At 44.7% G+C, this 15,901-nt stretch overlaps 1 long non-coding RNA gene across 1 annotated transcript in view; it reads left to right on the top strand.

Moving 5' to 3' along the window:
• LOC113973868 overlaps positions 1 to 15,901 on the top strand; it is a 90,304-nt gene that overhangs the window by 45,442 nt on the left and 28,961 nt on the right. The window contains exon 2 of the long non-coding RNA XR_003536361.1: positions 6,826 to 6,900. This is a non-coding gene — a long non-coding RNA (uncharacterized LOC113973868). The remainder of the gene's footprint in view (positions 1 to 6,825; positions 6,901 to 15,901) is intronic.

Genomic DNA, 15,901 nt, shown 5'->3' with positions numbered 1-15,901 from the left:
TTATCCCTGTTAAAAAAGCTCTATCCAATGGGATAGCTCAGAGTCTCACTTGAGGTTGTCCTTTCCAATTTTAGTTGCTGATTCCAGCGAGAAACATTCTCAAGATTTGAGGGGTTGATATTTCTGTCCGGAATGTTGAGGTTGTAGCTGCATCCACAGTAAAAAACTGTTGTTCTGTATTCCCATTGTATTCTGCCTAATTGGAACGTGATCTGTAGTTGTCCCCAGAAATCCATATAATATTCAGCTTATTTAGATCTAATGTAATATTAATAACTCTTCCATGGAGTATCCTGCAGTCTTGCAAATACATTTGGCCTGTGTTGATCAGAAGTGAAAGCATTTAATTCCATAAAGAAAATAGGAGCTCTACTGCTGTCAAATTCAGCAGTTAAATGAAGCAGAAACTCAGTTCAAAGGCCAACTCCTGGAAGCATTTTCCTTTGCAACAGTTCAAGAAGCAATACCTCCCTTTTGGGATTGTTCAGGAGAACATGCTTATAAACTAAATGCCATGGTTTCCTAACAAGGACAAATATCTCGTGTCTGGTAAAAAATCCAGAGTGTGTGAATTCAGCAACTCAAAAGCGAAAAATTGATTCAAAGGATTTTTGCTGCACTTCCCGTCCTGGGAGAGGGCTCGGACTTGGGAAGTCCAAATCTCTCCTATAAGTAACATCCACATGATGAAATGAGCTATTCCCTTCCTATTCTCTCGTGCAGGCTGCCCTGAGGCCAGGTGTGTTAATCCTACAAACTCCTGGATACACCTAAGAAATAAGACTTGGAGGGAGAGTAATGGGTTGCCCACAGAAGCTGTGGCTGCCCCATGCCTGGAAATCTTCAAGGCCGGATTGGGTGGGATTTGGAGCAACCTGGGCTGGAGGAAAGTGTCCCTGCCCATGGCAGCGGGTTGGAACTAGGTGAGCTTTAAGTTAAGATCCCTTCCAACACAAACCATTCCATGATTCCATGAGAGCAGCTTGCAGAGGCCTCATGTCTCTGCACGTTGCTGTTGCAGGACACAATCCTATTCCCAAAGCAGCACGATTTCCCCCAAATCATATTTCTCTGCTGCCTGCTTTGCCTTTTCCCCTCCAGCTTCCTTCTTCTCTGGTATAGGTATGGAGTAGGTATGGAGCACAACACCTGTGAGGACCTGGGCACTGCCATCACTCTAAATAATAATCACCAGCAATGAAAGGGCAAAGGAGAGGAGAGATTTCTGGCTCCTGCTCCCTCGGAGTCTTGGGTGTTCTACAAGCCTCCTTTAGATGTGCTAATAAGGAGCGAGATGCTGAACTCGAAGGACCCGGATTTAAACATTCTGACCCACAAGCGCAGACACAGCAGATACTCCGGGGGGGGTTTTATCTGGGGGCCTTTTCTCGGGTGAGAAGCAGCTCCCGTGCCCTGGAGGTGCCCGCGCGGTTGCTCTGCCCACAGCTCCCTCTCAGATCCCGGCTGAGGCACTTTTCCTGCCTACGAAAGGGAGAGGGGGCTTATCGACAGCATCTGAAACGTAGTGTGCTCCACCGAGATCTCTTCACCAATCACGGGGGTGTTTTTAATCACGCCGAACAGGAAATAGCATGCTGCATTTAAATACTGTATATAATTATCATGGGAAATATAATTAGCAAGCGTAATTAAATGGGCTTGACTGCCTATCAGGCTGTTTCTTGATTTTTCACTCGATCCAGCTGTTTCTCACAGGCTCTCTGCTTTGAGCACTGGTGGTCTGTGACAGAACCTCTGCGCAGAATGAAGGAAGAATTACTTCTTTAAAAGCTGTTCATTTAATCTAACTAGGCCAATTTATTTAAATGCAATCATGACATTTTCCAATACAATCTCCTTTACTTATTACTTTAGAAGCTTCATTTTGGAATGTCTAGATTCATCCAAAATATTCCAGTTTGAAGGTTTTATAAAACCTCAAGTGTATAAAGTCACTGATGGCATGGGCTGGTTGTTTATTATGTGTTTGTTTAGTGTGTTGCACGATGGAGGCCTGATTCTTGATTGGATTCTCTTAAGTGCTACCAGCATATACAAATAAATAATGATGGTAAAATAAGTGTGGTTAAATACTCGCTACAATGCTGGTTTATGATTATTCTTTTTCTTCCTGCTCAGAAAGGGAGCATTCTGAATTACTGCAGAAAATATTCTGCATTCCCTCCGATAAAGCCATAATACTGCAACAATGTTGCCAGTGTTGGGAAGGATATGTTCTGAAAATGAGTGGAACTATATTTTTATATTAAAAATGGCCCTTTTTTGTGTCAGTGGGCAAAAATGTTTGGATTGACTCACATGGGTGGCTGAAGTGAGTGAACAGTTTGCTGCCAGTGAAAGAGGCAAATCCATACTCTCCCTTTCCTGAGCAGGACACTGAATTTTTAGGCCAGGGCTGGAGCTCATGTGACACCTTGGGAAGATAATTCAGCTCCCTATGCCAACAGATACCTAAACATCTTTTTTTTTTCCCTTTTTTTTTTCCCTGAGCTGAATTAGCTCACAAAGGAATCAGATAAGCAGTAGTGTCAGTGAGAGGGACATGCAGGTCCATCCATGCAGGGGTGGGGGGGACAACCTGCTCTCAACGTTCTCAAGAACATCCAGAGATGAACAGTGTAATAAATCAGTTCAGGGTGTGTAACAGCAAATACGGTGCTGTACTAACTAATCATATGATCTATTGGTTAGTCATAAGACACGATCATATTTTCATGAACAGTGAATGTGTGAGCTGTCCAAGCACCCAGCTGTATCCACTGGATTTGTATCAGGCCTGAGCACTGAATCACATTCCTGTTGCCTTTGCCAGAGGCATGAAATGCAGTTTATGCCACCACTGTGCCAGTTTTGAAGGGACAGGCAGCACCTGATGGAGGACTAAGTTAAGCGATGCAGACAGACAGTACCTGCTCCAGTGAGAATCCTGCCAGTGAAAAATGAGCCTCTCAACAGACTGCAGGACAACTGAGATCATGTGAATGATCTGCATTTTGTGTCACACAGCTGTGGCATTTTTAATCTAGTAGTAGCCCCTCTAACCCCAGATTTACTATAAAGCCACAGCATGAGTGGACTGTACAGGTCCCAGAGCCCCTGCTCCCTGCAGGACCTGTGTCCTTCTCACAGGGAAAGAGTGGTTAAAGTAGCAAACAGCTTCCTCATGCTCACTGGGGGACCCAGGACTCCACACTTGTAAACCATCTTCACCAAACCAACAGGCTATGCAGTATTCTTTGAGCTTTAACAAATACTCAGTGCTTTTACTGGATATAATACAAAGAAACTGAAGAATCTATGGCTGACATCATTGCTTAATACCAAAATGCTCCAAGAAACTGATTTCCAAGGTGACAGAAAAGCAGAAGTCTAATTTATTGGTATAGTGAAAGGATTTAGCTGCCTTACTTCATGACAGAAGTTACTTCATTCCAAGTGTGTAGGGGAAAAATTTGACTTCAACAGAAACAGTAAATTCAATACAAAGTATTGAATCTAATTACAATTCAAAGATGACAGGTAGCTTTTCCAACGTGTGACTTGTGTCAATATTTCCTAAAGTCAAGGGAGAGGAGCTGGGCATGCACTTTACAGATAATTAGCACAGATAATTAGCTGAAGACATGACGTGGCTGTTGCTGAGAATCATACTCTGCTTCCAACCAGAGATGCCTGGCTGACCTGATAACCACACAGCAGCAAATGGCAGTCCAGAGAATTAGGGGCCCTCTAATTTGCCCAGTGTCCAAAATGCCAAACCCCAAATTCCACGGTTTCTTCTCCAAGCATACAGCAGAACTAGTCAAAACAGCTATAAATACATTTCCCCTGTATCTGCACATTCCATAAATAGTACAAATATAATTTTATAGCAATAGCTGAGGCTTGAAGACTGGGATTATCTGCTTGGATTCAGACACTTGTAGAGTTTAACTTCTAACATTACAGCTTGAACTTTGGAAAGATTATGACTGTAAATCTATTCTTGCTTTTACAACACAACCATGTGCAACAGGGGACTTACTTATTCATGAACAGACTCACATATGCCAGCAGCAAACAAAACTTTTCAAGAGCATTACTGCTTCCCCTGGAACCAGTAATAATGTTGTCCCTGACTTTGTGGAAAGAGTGACAGTACTCTCTTTTATATACTTTTAAAAGTACTTTCTTTCTGCTTTTGTTGTATTTTTCTTTATTTCTTGAGAAATTATTTCATGCTTTTTTTTGTGTTTACTCCTTTGTAAGAAGTTGTACCAGGTTAGGTCTTTTCAGGCACTGAGAAACCAGAGAAAATAATTTTACATCAGATCATACATAACCATATGCTGATCAGAAGGGGACAGGGTGCCCAAGGAGCCATAAGATGCCGGAGTTGCCAGACCTTCCTGAAGGGATAAAGGGGAGACAATTACAGCAGAGGGAGCAGCAGAACTCTCACTCCCTCTGAGGAATCCTGGAAATCCCAGGGCCTTCTGAGGCTGTGGAGCAACAACCCATTTCAGAGACCAAAGGGGATCTGAGCAACAGTTCGGCCATTCACTGGCCAGGCGTTGACTCCAAGATATTAATTTGTGGAGAAGGACGGTGGATAGATGGGGAGTAGCCTGTCCATTGTGGACATACATTTTATTTTGTGTTAGAATGAGGTATCTGCAGCACACTTGGCCAGCTTCCATCCTTACCACTTGTTGATTATCCTCTGAAGTCATCAGTCACTTTTCTGTTCCCTTTGGTGGGAGCTGGATGGAGCTTTTTTCTGGCAGTTTATAACAACCATTTTATCTGCCTTCTGTCAACGCTTAGTTAGTGCTAAATTGAAGTCAAATAGGCAAGGACAAAACTTGCCATCTAAGAGAGACTCTGTGTTTTCAGCGACTTGGTGATTAGACCACCAGTCCAGATGCTGGGAGACTGGGGTGGGAAGGGCTGGAACTGATGTCACCTGTTTCTAAGCTGGTTCAAGGCTCCTGGGTATCAAAGGCAAACTGAATTTTAGTGGAGACACTGGATGACAGGTGGAGCTGGTATGAGAAACCTGTTGGGTTCTGATCCTGCAGGGCAAATGTTGCTGGCAGTGGTTGCCTCTAGCTGAGCAGAAGACATTGCCCCAGGCAGCTTATCCTCAGTGCAGGTTTGTTTTTCACTGGATATGTGACTATGTAAGAACTGTAGATCTGCCTTGGTCCTCTTGGTTCCATCTTACCTGAGAGCTGAAGTATTTTCATACCCTATTTTCAGCCTTTCAACTGGATGCTTTGTCTTCCAGCACTTACCACCAGCAAGAAGCCAGTGGTGCTTCACTGATCTCAGTGGATTTTTTCTGAGCTACCCCTTTTTTAACTGTATTTGGTTGTCAGTGTGGTATTGGCAAGGTCCAGTGAGTACTGGATGTCCAACAGGGACCAGTAAAGCCAACAATGCTTGTCATACAGTGTATTATATTCAGTGCAGAGAAAGTTTCTCCATTGTTGTCAGATTAAAAGAGCCCACAAGGACATCCTGGAAAGAAACAACTCTTGGGTAGAGTGTAAAAACAATACTCTTGTAAAAGTACAGAAAGTTCTTTGAGCAGTAATAAAATAATAAAGCCCCCTAATATTACCCACCTATTATTTTGGCACCTAAATTTATGGCATAAAACTCTTTCCTGAGTCGCGTACGTTTAAAAGACAAAGCAGTGCATCAGCCCCTCTTGCCACAGAGAAAATACTTAAGGAATAAGGTGGAATGGAAAATTTTCTCTTGCTAATTATATCTTTAATTCTGAAAATAACAAACTATTTCTAAGAGTTTGTTATGCAGAGTTGTAAATTGTTCTGGCTGCCACCATTTGCTTATTTTGCTCAGTGTAACTGCATCAAGAGTTGCTTAATCTGAATCACTCCCTTTTTTCTAGGGTAGAAAAAAGGTTTGCTTTACAGAGAATTGTAATCAACATTGGAAAGCTGAACCTGGCAAAAAGTTCAACTCTTTTTTTGTGAGCTAAACTTGTAGGGGGTGTTATATCCGTTCAAGTAACAAGTAAGGCAGTGAAATAATAATTTTCTTCTCTAAACATCTTCTCTAAACAGACTTGCATACATTGCAGAAACCTGCTAAATATTGATTCTGTTCAGGTTGAGTTTCAAAATCTTGGAATTTCAGTAGAACTTGGGAAAAGTTTTGTGAATTGATTTAGAAACAAGGGTGTATTACACTTATTTCAAATTACAGTAATTTTTAGTTCATTTTCATTTAATCGTGTGTTTGAGGGAAATAACAACATATATTTGTAGGAAAAAGCTTATTATATGGGAACAGGTGTTTCTCTGGAATCCTTTAAAGGGCTTTTCACTGTTTTTCATGTGATTGTCCCTTCTTTAGTTCATAAAAGGGGAAAATACAAGGAATCATTATGTATTCAGACATTCTTACAGTCCAAATCTGCCACATGGTCAGTCTGATTCTGCAGTGTCAAAACTGGAGAAACATTAATAGCTGGCAGGGAAGTACCAGAAAGCTAATCCAGTTTGAGGGGAAAAAAAAAAAAGAGACTTAAGTACCTGTTTCTTCCTTTTTTTAAAATGTGATGTTGTGAGGGGTTGTAAACCCATATTAAATATCATACCTAAAATGCTAATTTCTTGGTGACTTCTATTCTGCCACGGCTTTGGATGACCAAGTGGCAATAATAAACACAATTAATTTAGGGTTATAAATAATTTTGAAATAAAGGATTGGGATAAAATAGGAAAACAGCTTCCACAGTAATAAATGGTTATTCTTTATTTAGGATGATGTCTTTTTGTCTTGCAAATACAGGTCCCCAGTGAAAAGGAAGGATGAGTTTGAAGCATTACTTTCCCTGCAGTTGCAGTGCAGTGCTCTAGGAAACAGGTGAGCTTGCTAAATAGTGACATGCTGCAAATCCCATGACAACACAAGGCAGACGGAAAAACAGGATACCCAGCAAATGCAGGGGAGCAAATTAGATCAGTTGAGTTTGAATTTCTCTAGAGTAACAGTAGCTACATCCCACTTCATAGCAAAACACGGGTAAGGTCTCTGAAGACCGTGGGCAAGGTTTTGGCTCATTTCTTACCCAAAGGACAGACACAGGTGAACTGGAAGGGTTTGACCCGGTGTTTTCTATCGTGCAACGTGGATTTCAGCATCGTGGCCGCAGCCTCCCCCCCAACAGGAGGGAGGGAGGGGGCGATGGCTGCAGCTCCGCGGTCAGCAGCGAGCGCGGCCGGAGCTGCCGCGGGGGACGTTCCTGGTCGTGGGATGCATAAGACAAGGATTTGCCGGTGGCCATGGGCTTTATTTCCCGACAACCGGGCTTTCCCCCGGCGTGTGCCGCCGAACGGCTCCCTGACCCCGGCGTCCCGACCCCAGTGTCCCGATCCCGGTGTCCCGATCCCGGTGTCCCGACCCGGCATCAGGGCAACCGCTCCCCGAGCCCGCATCGCAGAGCCGCGCTCGCACCGCCGGGAGCCGAGAAGTGGCAAGAGACGGGCTGCAGGGAAGGGCGGGCGAGAAGGGACGGGAGAGCGGGGATGTCTGGAGAGCGGCGGGACGGGAGAACGGCGGGACGGGACAAGGATGGGACGGGGCAGCGACGAGACGGGACAGTGATGGGTAATACAAGACGGGACAGGACAAGGACGGGACGGGACAGGGACTGGACGGGACAGCGGCAGGACGGGATAAGACGGGACGGGACAAGGATGGGACGGGACGGGAGAGCGACAGGACGGGAGAGCAGCGGGACGGGACAGGCACGGGACAGGCACGGGACAGGACAGAGACAGGACAGGACGAGGACCGGGCAGGACCAGGACTAGGACAGGACCAGGACAGGACTAGGACGGCACAGGACCAGGAGAGGACGGGACAGGACAGGACCAGGACGGGACAGGACGGGACAGCGGGGACCGCAGGGCGGCACCGCCCCGGGAGCGGCCGCGCCGCTGATTGGCCAGTCCCACCGGCGGCGCAGCCAATGAGGTGGCACTGCATCCCGGCCATTCATCATCCCGCGCGCCCCGCGCACATCGCCCCGGCTCGGAGCCGCGCTCTGCTCGGCTCGGCTTAGCTCAGCTCGGCTCAGCTCAACTCATTTTAGCTCAGCTCGGCTCGACTTAGCTCAACTTGCCTTAGTTTAGCTCAGCTCGGCTCAGTTTAGCTCAGCTCAACTCAGCTTAGTTCGGTTCAACTCAGCTCAACTCGTTTTAGCTCAGCTCGGCTCACTTTAGCTCAACTCAGACCAGCTCAGCTCAGCTCAGCTCAGCTCAGCATGGCTTGGCTTAGCTTCTCTCGGCTTGGCTTAGCTCGGCTCAGCTCAGCACGGCAGAACCAGGGCTACAGAGCAGCGCAAATCCTGCGGGGCCGCCTGTTTGCACGGCTGGAAGTGGAGCTCCCGCCTTCCCCAGCGCGCGCCGGCCATGAAGTCATCCCGTGCTGCTGATTGAAATCATCTGTTTTCAGTTCTCTGACAAATTAATTGAACTTTCCTCTGACTCAGGGGCCTTCTGACTTTTGAAGGAGATTTTGTCTACACGCCGTCTCCCAGACGAACACAATTTAATTTTCTGGGCTTTAAAGGAACTTTATGTTTCCAGAAAGGCAATGAAAGAGGCATTTGTTCAGTGATAGCATTGCAACTTCTACAAATATGGCACAAGAATAGAAGCTTATAAAATGTTGATTTTACTACAGCTGATAACCAACTCCAAAACGTGTTAGATCCTGAGATGCACAGGACTGATAATGTTGCAGGCCAGGAGTTACTTTCTTTCAAGTATATTAAAAGAATGTTCCTTAAATAACTGAGAGCTCTTGCAGGGCAGAGCTGGGACAGTGCTGACCCTGTGCCCATTTGCTGTGCTGATCAAATAACTACTGATAAAGGACATATTCCAGTTCAATTTTATTTCAGCAGGAGTTGCAAAGTTCAGCTAGAGTCCAAATCCCCACTACTCCCAAGTCCTGCATCCAGGGTTGTGATTCAGACTCCCTAATGGTGTGTGGTTTGTTCCATCACTCTTCATCTACCCTTGAGAACTTTTAAAACTCGCCTTTCAAGCAAAATGACACAAATTCTGCTTTCAGGTACCTGAATGTTGCTGCCCGTGATCCTCATCTGGGCATATCCAGTATTTGCAGTGACTCAGGGCAGGAAAGACAGGGCAGTGCCAGGCTTGGACACCGATGAAGGAGCACTGAGAGTTCAGACTGTTTGCCATGCTCAGCTAAGTTTACATGTATATTCTGCATTTTTTAGTTATACCTGTTAATTTGTCCAGTTCAGAAAATCACCAAAGCACATAATTAACTCTGTGGACTTCAGCTCTCATTTACTGGGGCAGATTTAAGCTCATTCTCAAAGCTAAGCACAGGTTTATGTTGTTTGCTGAAAACAGAATAAAGAGAATTTGCTGTTTTTCTTGGCCCATCTGAGTTCTTGTTTTCTTTTCTCCCCCACTGCTCATCCACTCTAAAATCCAAATGATTTGTAAGCATTCATTAACTTATCATTGAAATAGTCCTGGGAAATAAGGGTGTTATTTGTGGCCCTTCATTTACATAAAAAACAGGTGATATAGAAAAAATTTTCTGATGTTATCTGGAATCAAATGCAAATTCAGTCCCATGCTTTGGCTGTGGTGCCCAGGACCTCAACCAGCTCTAATTGACTGCACAACTTTCTTCATGGTCTGACCCTCACATTGTTTCCAATTCTTCATCATCTAATTTGCAGTTGCTACTTTGAAAAGTCAACCAGACAGCGCTGAGTTAATCAAAAATCTGTGTTCCACTGAAGTGTTAGAAAAGAATTAAAACACAGATACTAAAATCATAATAAAGTGGCTGACATTTCAGCACAAAGCCTCAGACCCAAACATTCCCAAATGCCAAAGAAACATGGAAGTGAATCCAGACTCACACATTATGACTTACCTCTTTCTCTGATTTAGCCAGATCAGCCTCCCCCCAAAATTCTGGCTGCGTTTGAATCTTTCAGTCAATGTCTTTAGTTTCATTAAAGCTTTCATTCTGATGGCAAATCTGAGCTTTGCATCTTGCATGATTTAATTTTTAATTCAGGTATGTTATAATTTCTAGCACTGTCACTCGGAAGAAATCATCCTTTGATTTCTAAATGCAGCAAAGTCAACAACGGACTCTCAGCAAAGCTTTATTTCAGTACCAGTAGCAGGTGAGTTTAGAGCTGGTTCTACTTATCCAAGTAGAACTATAGTTCTCAGACCTGTATCTACCTCAGGAATGCTGGTGCTCCTAGAAAACAGGGAAAAAATGGCAGGAAAATGTCTAAGTCTAATAACACATTTTAGGATGCTGAGGGGTTTGCAATCTGCCCGTGTGATGATGTTGGTAATGATATTCAGTGCCTTTGCTTATTCTGCATTTATTATTGAAGCCCAAGAGGTTTGTCAAAAACTTAGAGATTGGACACGGAATCTGCAGCTGGTCAAAACTTTTATTATCCAGACACAATAGTTACTAAGGCACATTGAAAAAGTTCTGACTGTACTATCATCACCTCAGGTTGTGAAGCAACATGAAACACAGTTGTTGTTTCAGAATTTTTCAGGGATATCGTGGAAAGGGATGGCTATATTACTCCTGGAAAAGCTGGCAGCCCACGGCTTGGACAGGGGCACTCTCTGCTGGGTCAGGAACTGGCTCGAGGGCCGGGCCCAGAGAGTGCTGGTGAACGGAGCTGCATCCAGTTGGAAGCCGGTCACCAGTGGTGTCCCCCAGGGGTCAGTGCTGGGCCCAGTCCTTTTTAACATCTTTATCAATGATTTAGATGAGGGGATTGAGTCCATCATCAGCAAATTTGCAGATGACACCAAGTTGGGAGGGAGTGTCGACCTGCCGGAAGGCAGGAGGGCTCTGCAGAGGGATCTGGATAGACTGGAGAGATGGGCAAACTCCAATGAAATGAAGTTCAACAAGGCCAAGTGCCGGGTCCTGCACTTTGGCCACAACAACCCCCTGCAGCGCTACAGGCTGGGGACAGAGTGGCTGGAGAGCAGCCAGGCAGAAAGGGACTTGGGGGTGCTGATCGACAGGAGGCTGAACATGAGCCAGCAGTGTGCTCAGGTAGCCAAGAAGGCCAATGGCATCCTGGCCTGCATCAGGAACAGTGTGGCCAGCGGGAGCAGGGAAGTGATCCTTCCCCTGTACTCTGCATTGGTGAGGCCACACCTTGAGTATTGTGTTCAGCTCTGGGCCCCTCAGTTCAGGAAGGACATTGAGGTGCTGGAGCGGGTCCAGAAAAGAGCAACGAGGCTGGTGAAGGGACTTGAGCACAAGTCCTATGAGGAGAGGCTGAGGGAGCTGGGGTTGTTTAGTCTGGAGAAGAGAAGGCTTAGAGGCGACCTCATCACTCTCTTCAACTACCTGAAGGGAGGTTATAGCCAGGCGGGGGTTGGTCTCTTCTCCCGGGCAACCAACAATAGGACAAGGGGACATGGGCTCAAGCTCTGCCAGGGGAGGTTTAGGTTAGATGTTAGGAAAAAATTCTTTACAGAGAGGGTTATCAGACATTGGAACGGCCTACCCAGAGAGGTGGTGGATTCACCATCCCTGGAGGTTTTTAAAAAGAGATTGGACGTGGCCCTTAGTGCCATGATATAGTAATTGGAGTTGGATCAGGGGTTGGACTTGATGATCTTGGAGGTCTCTTCCAACCCTACCTATTCTATGATTCTATGATTCTATGATTCTATGATTCTATATTCATCTGGACCACCCATTCCTATCCAATATTTTCATTCTATGGATGCATGTAGCCCAGCTCTGTATTTTCAAACTTTCACCCCGTTGTGGCAAATTCGAGTTAAAGGAGATTTTGTTTCTTTTTTTCAGTCAAAATTCCCACTGACTTTAAAATTCTCCTTTCAGACTCTTACAGTTTTACTTGACTGAAAAAGAGGCACAAAGGCCATCATGTTGCTTTGCAGTTCTGGGGTGATGGTGGGGAGTAATTCTTGTGCCCTAGATGGAGGTTGCTGCTGCATGTTCTTGAAGGTTTAGATGTGCATCTTTAAAATATTTTATGTCAATATCTAGTTCTAAAGTGTGTGAAAGAACCTTGAAATAAGGAAGTCTTGTTTGTGTCAGTCTATAGTAGTCCTTCCTCACATTCCATTTGCTGATGTTTAAGCATGGCTTTCAGTTCATTTCTTAGTTATCCCTGATTTTTCAAAGTATGTATATATTATGCAACTCTACACCACCAGAACATACAGTGCAATTCTCTTTCACCACATATTTTTAGGTTAGTGTCCCAGCTTTTAGTGGGACAGTGGAAAGTATAACTGCAATAAATGCACGTGTAGCCACCAGACATGTCCCAAATATCACCCAATAGTGTCAACTCAAAACAGTACAGGATGTGAAACAAAAGGGATTTGACCTCTCCATGAAGGAGTGACAAAAGCTGCTTCTTGTTTTCTTTCTTTGACACTAGGACATACCTGCATTTGCCTCTTATTTTCCCCCTTTCCCTGTAGTAGGAGTTGATTAGATAGGATGAGTCTCCCTGGCCGAGATCAACACTCTGAAGAGTGCAACAACAAAGGCCTTGATGATAACCAAGGTATTTTACAACAATAATTACTTTGAACTGTGCACCATGTTCAGAATACCAGTGCAGTTGTGAGGGAGTGAGGAACGGAGCAGATTTTGTAACTATAAAAGCAGTTTTTTCTGTTGTGCTTGTGCAGGTTGTCGATGCAGAATTTAGTCCCATTTTATTACAGAGACAATGAAACCAACTATTACAGGGGTTGTTTTTCTTCTATCAGTATGTGCCTCTAGCTCTCCAAAACACCAGAATAAAAACAGCCTTGTTGGGCCAAATCTGTCTTATACTCATGGAATAGTCTCCCCAACTTCAACACAATTAGTCACAAGTGAGACAAATGTCCTATGTCTCTTGTAAAAAAAAGGAATTGAAAGTACTCATGATTATTCCTTATGACATTGGCATTTCTGTAGCAAAACTTCACTTTCCTAATCTAAACTGAGCAAAGTGCTCTTAGGATGACAGTCAGATAATAAGGGAAATGAAGTCAGGGAATCTTTTTCTAGGTTTTAAATAGAATTTCTCTCTGTCTGTGTTCGTTCTCCTCTTAATTTGGTTTGTTTGCAAATGGAGCTTGTTCAGGAAAGCAAAGTGTTGATTAGCAGCCAACACTTATTTAATAATGAAGCAAAATTAGTTTTGCAGTGAAGGAGAATTCACTTCAGGAAGAAACAGGAGTAACTTGTAAAGATTACATCGATCAAACAGGAGATGGAAACAGTCCCGTGTGGTTTAGGTAGTTTGATTGCAGTGCCAAGGGTGTGAATTGCCGAACAGCTTTTGCTGGCCTGAGCTGTTGTCGGCTCTCCCCTTCCTCCCGACTGCTCCTAGGTGTCCGCTCCTGCCTGAGCCATCCCCCTTCCATCTGGATTGAGCTGCCGAGCTGCCTTCCAGTGCTTTTGGAGCAAATGTGGCTGGGGGAGAATTGCTAGCAGCTGCTTGCACTGCTTAGTCATCGCTGCCACCAAGAACCACCGTCTGAGAGAGCCAAAAAATATTTGCAGCGTGTATTTACAAACAATTGCTAGACAGATTTTGTCTGCACAAAGCACTTGTCAAACAACTTCAAGCAGGAAATAAATACAGATAAATAGATGCTCTTTTGCCCAAGGAGAGCATATGCCCAGATTTTATGTTGTCTAATTGTGCTGCCACAATATTAAATAAAGGCAGTTCAACTATGAGATGTAGCAGGATGGGACTTTTTTTACTTTTTTGTTGTTGTTTCTTTGGACCTATTCTGATGAGGGATTATGTCAGTTAAACATTTTAGGAAACAGAAGCCACTTCTCTATAGGAACTTAGCAGCAGGACTCCGAGCTAAACCACAGACAGTCAGTGTTTGAGTGGGTACTAATACCAGCCTTGGCTGAATGACTTTCGAAAGCAGCATCACATAAATGTGGTTGAATAAAATAAGAGCAGATCAGAAGCAGTTCCTGAGACTTAAGTGAATGACCTTCCTTGCTGTTGTCGTTTCCAAATGTTTGGCAGACTCTCCCCTGACCACTATATTTCATTTCCATGCACCCCTGTACTTCCCAATTCCGGCCAGGAGCAGAAGCAGAAGTAATAAAATACCACAAGAAAAGCTATTCTTGTGATATTTCCGGTGCTACTGGATGCAGCACCAACAGGAAATCTCATGAGAAAGGCTGTTCCTTCACAGTTTCCAGGCCCACTTTGGAAACCCAAGTGACTTGGTTGAAATAAACAGTAAATAATTATCCTCCAGCTTTGGGGAATAAAACTGCTTTTCCCAGCATTTCTGGTCCAGTCACCTCTACTCCTCTACTCCCAAGGTGCAATGGTAGTCACAGAGAAGACTGTGGTTGGCTCAAAATAGTCCCAACCTTTATTTCTACCCACTTATCTGAGGTGAAAGAAGAGACCTGCAGACATGAAGCCCTCTCTCTTCTAAAATGCACCAGTCTTGAGAGCCCACTGTGCCTCAGGATTGCTGCTTTATCCTCCACATGTGTCTGCTGCTGCTGATTTGCAGCAAGGAAGGTGTCCTCCTCCCGCTTCAGCCTGCGGAGCTGTGCTCCAGGAGGATTCCCAGTCTCCCAAGGGACTAAGAAGGTGGAGAGAGAAAAGACCTCAGGGAAAAAAAAGGGGGAGCACTGGCAGTCTCACAGCCAGCTGGTGCAGGAGCAGCCCACAGAAACCATCTCAACATACACAAGAAAAACCCATGAGTCTCAGGAGCATTCAGGTGATTCTCACCTTTCCTTTCCTGCTCTTCCACCCACCCCTCATCGCTTTGTGTGTGTTATGCAGGCTGGGGAAGGAGCTGTGCCTATTCTGCCTGAAATGTTAAGTTTCAGGTGATAACTCAAGCAGTTTGGCCACATGCTTGGAATGATTAATACCACTTCCAAACCCAAGAATTGCCACGGAGGGGTCGGTCCTCAGCCACAGGAGGGGGACCTTTCCTTTGACAGGGCAGCAAATGAGGTCCCCAGAGGCCTGCAGGTCTTAAAACTTCCCTGCAGCGTTTTGCAGAAGCTCTGCAGCTCAGCTCTCTGGTGGACACACATGCCAGCAGAGATGATGACTCAGATGTAAACCCTTCCTGAAGTGTCGCTCTCCAGAACAAATGCCTTCCCTCTCTGGTAACTGATACAACATTTCTGGTCCTCCAGCTGCAAGACCAGATTGCATTTGCAGTGTCACTTTGGCAGTTAAAAACAACCTTGTCATAGTCATCTGCTTCAGCACTAAGCATCTAGTCCAACTGACTGTGGGCCTCTTTGTTTTCCTCCCATGCAGCCAGGATGCAGGTCTCTAGCGATGTTTGATACTCAGGACATTTGGGGATGGAATGTAACCACTTAAAACTGTTTGGTTTGTCACTTTTGGATTTGCTACATAAGGCTCTGTTAATACGAACGGGCCTGTTTATAATATTCATCAGACAGTGGAAGAAATTCCTCTGATGTCTGTATAATGCAGCGAGCAGACTCCTTGATTATTAACATACTGATTGTGTACTCTTACTTCAGATGTCAGCTCAACACTGGGGAAAGGGAGCTGGGGGAATAAGAAATGCAAGACACATGACATGCTTGGGATTTGGTCCGTGAAACTGGAAAAAATATTTACAGGGTTAGATCGTGTTTTTGTGTCATTCTTTCCTTTTATGTAATATTTGGAGAAGCCACTGACTTTTCAGTTCTTACCCAAACGAAGCCACACCTCTGAGCACTGGAGCAATCACTGCAGGGGAGGGAATGGGAGAAACATGTCCTGGTCCTTGCTTAATCCCTTCATTGA

This window comes from Neopelma chrysocephalum, unplaced genomic scaffold (genome assembly GCF_003984885.1).
Source record: "Neopelma chrysocephalum unplaced genomic scaffold, ASM398488v2 Primary Assembly neopelma1_106b, whole genome shotgun sequence".
NCBI lineage: Eukaryota > Metazoa > Chordata > Aves > Passeriformes > Pipridae > Neopelma > Neopelma chrysocephalum.
The sequence above is the reverse complement of the archived record's forward strand: the minus strand, read 5'-3'. Positions and strand labels throughout refer to the sequence as shown.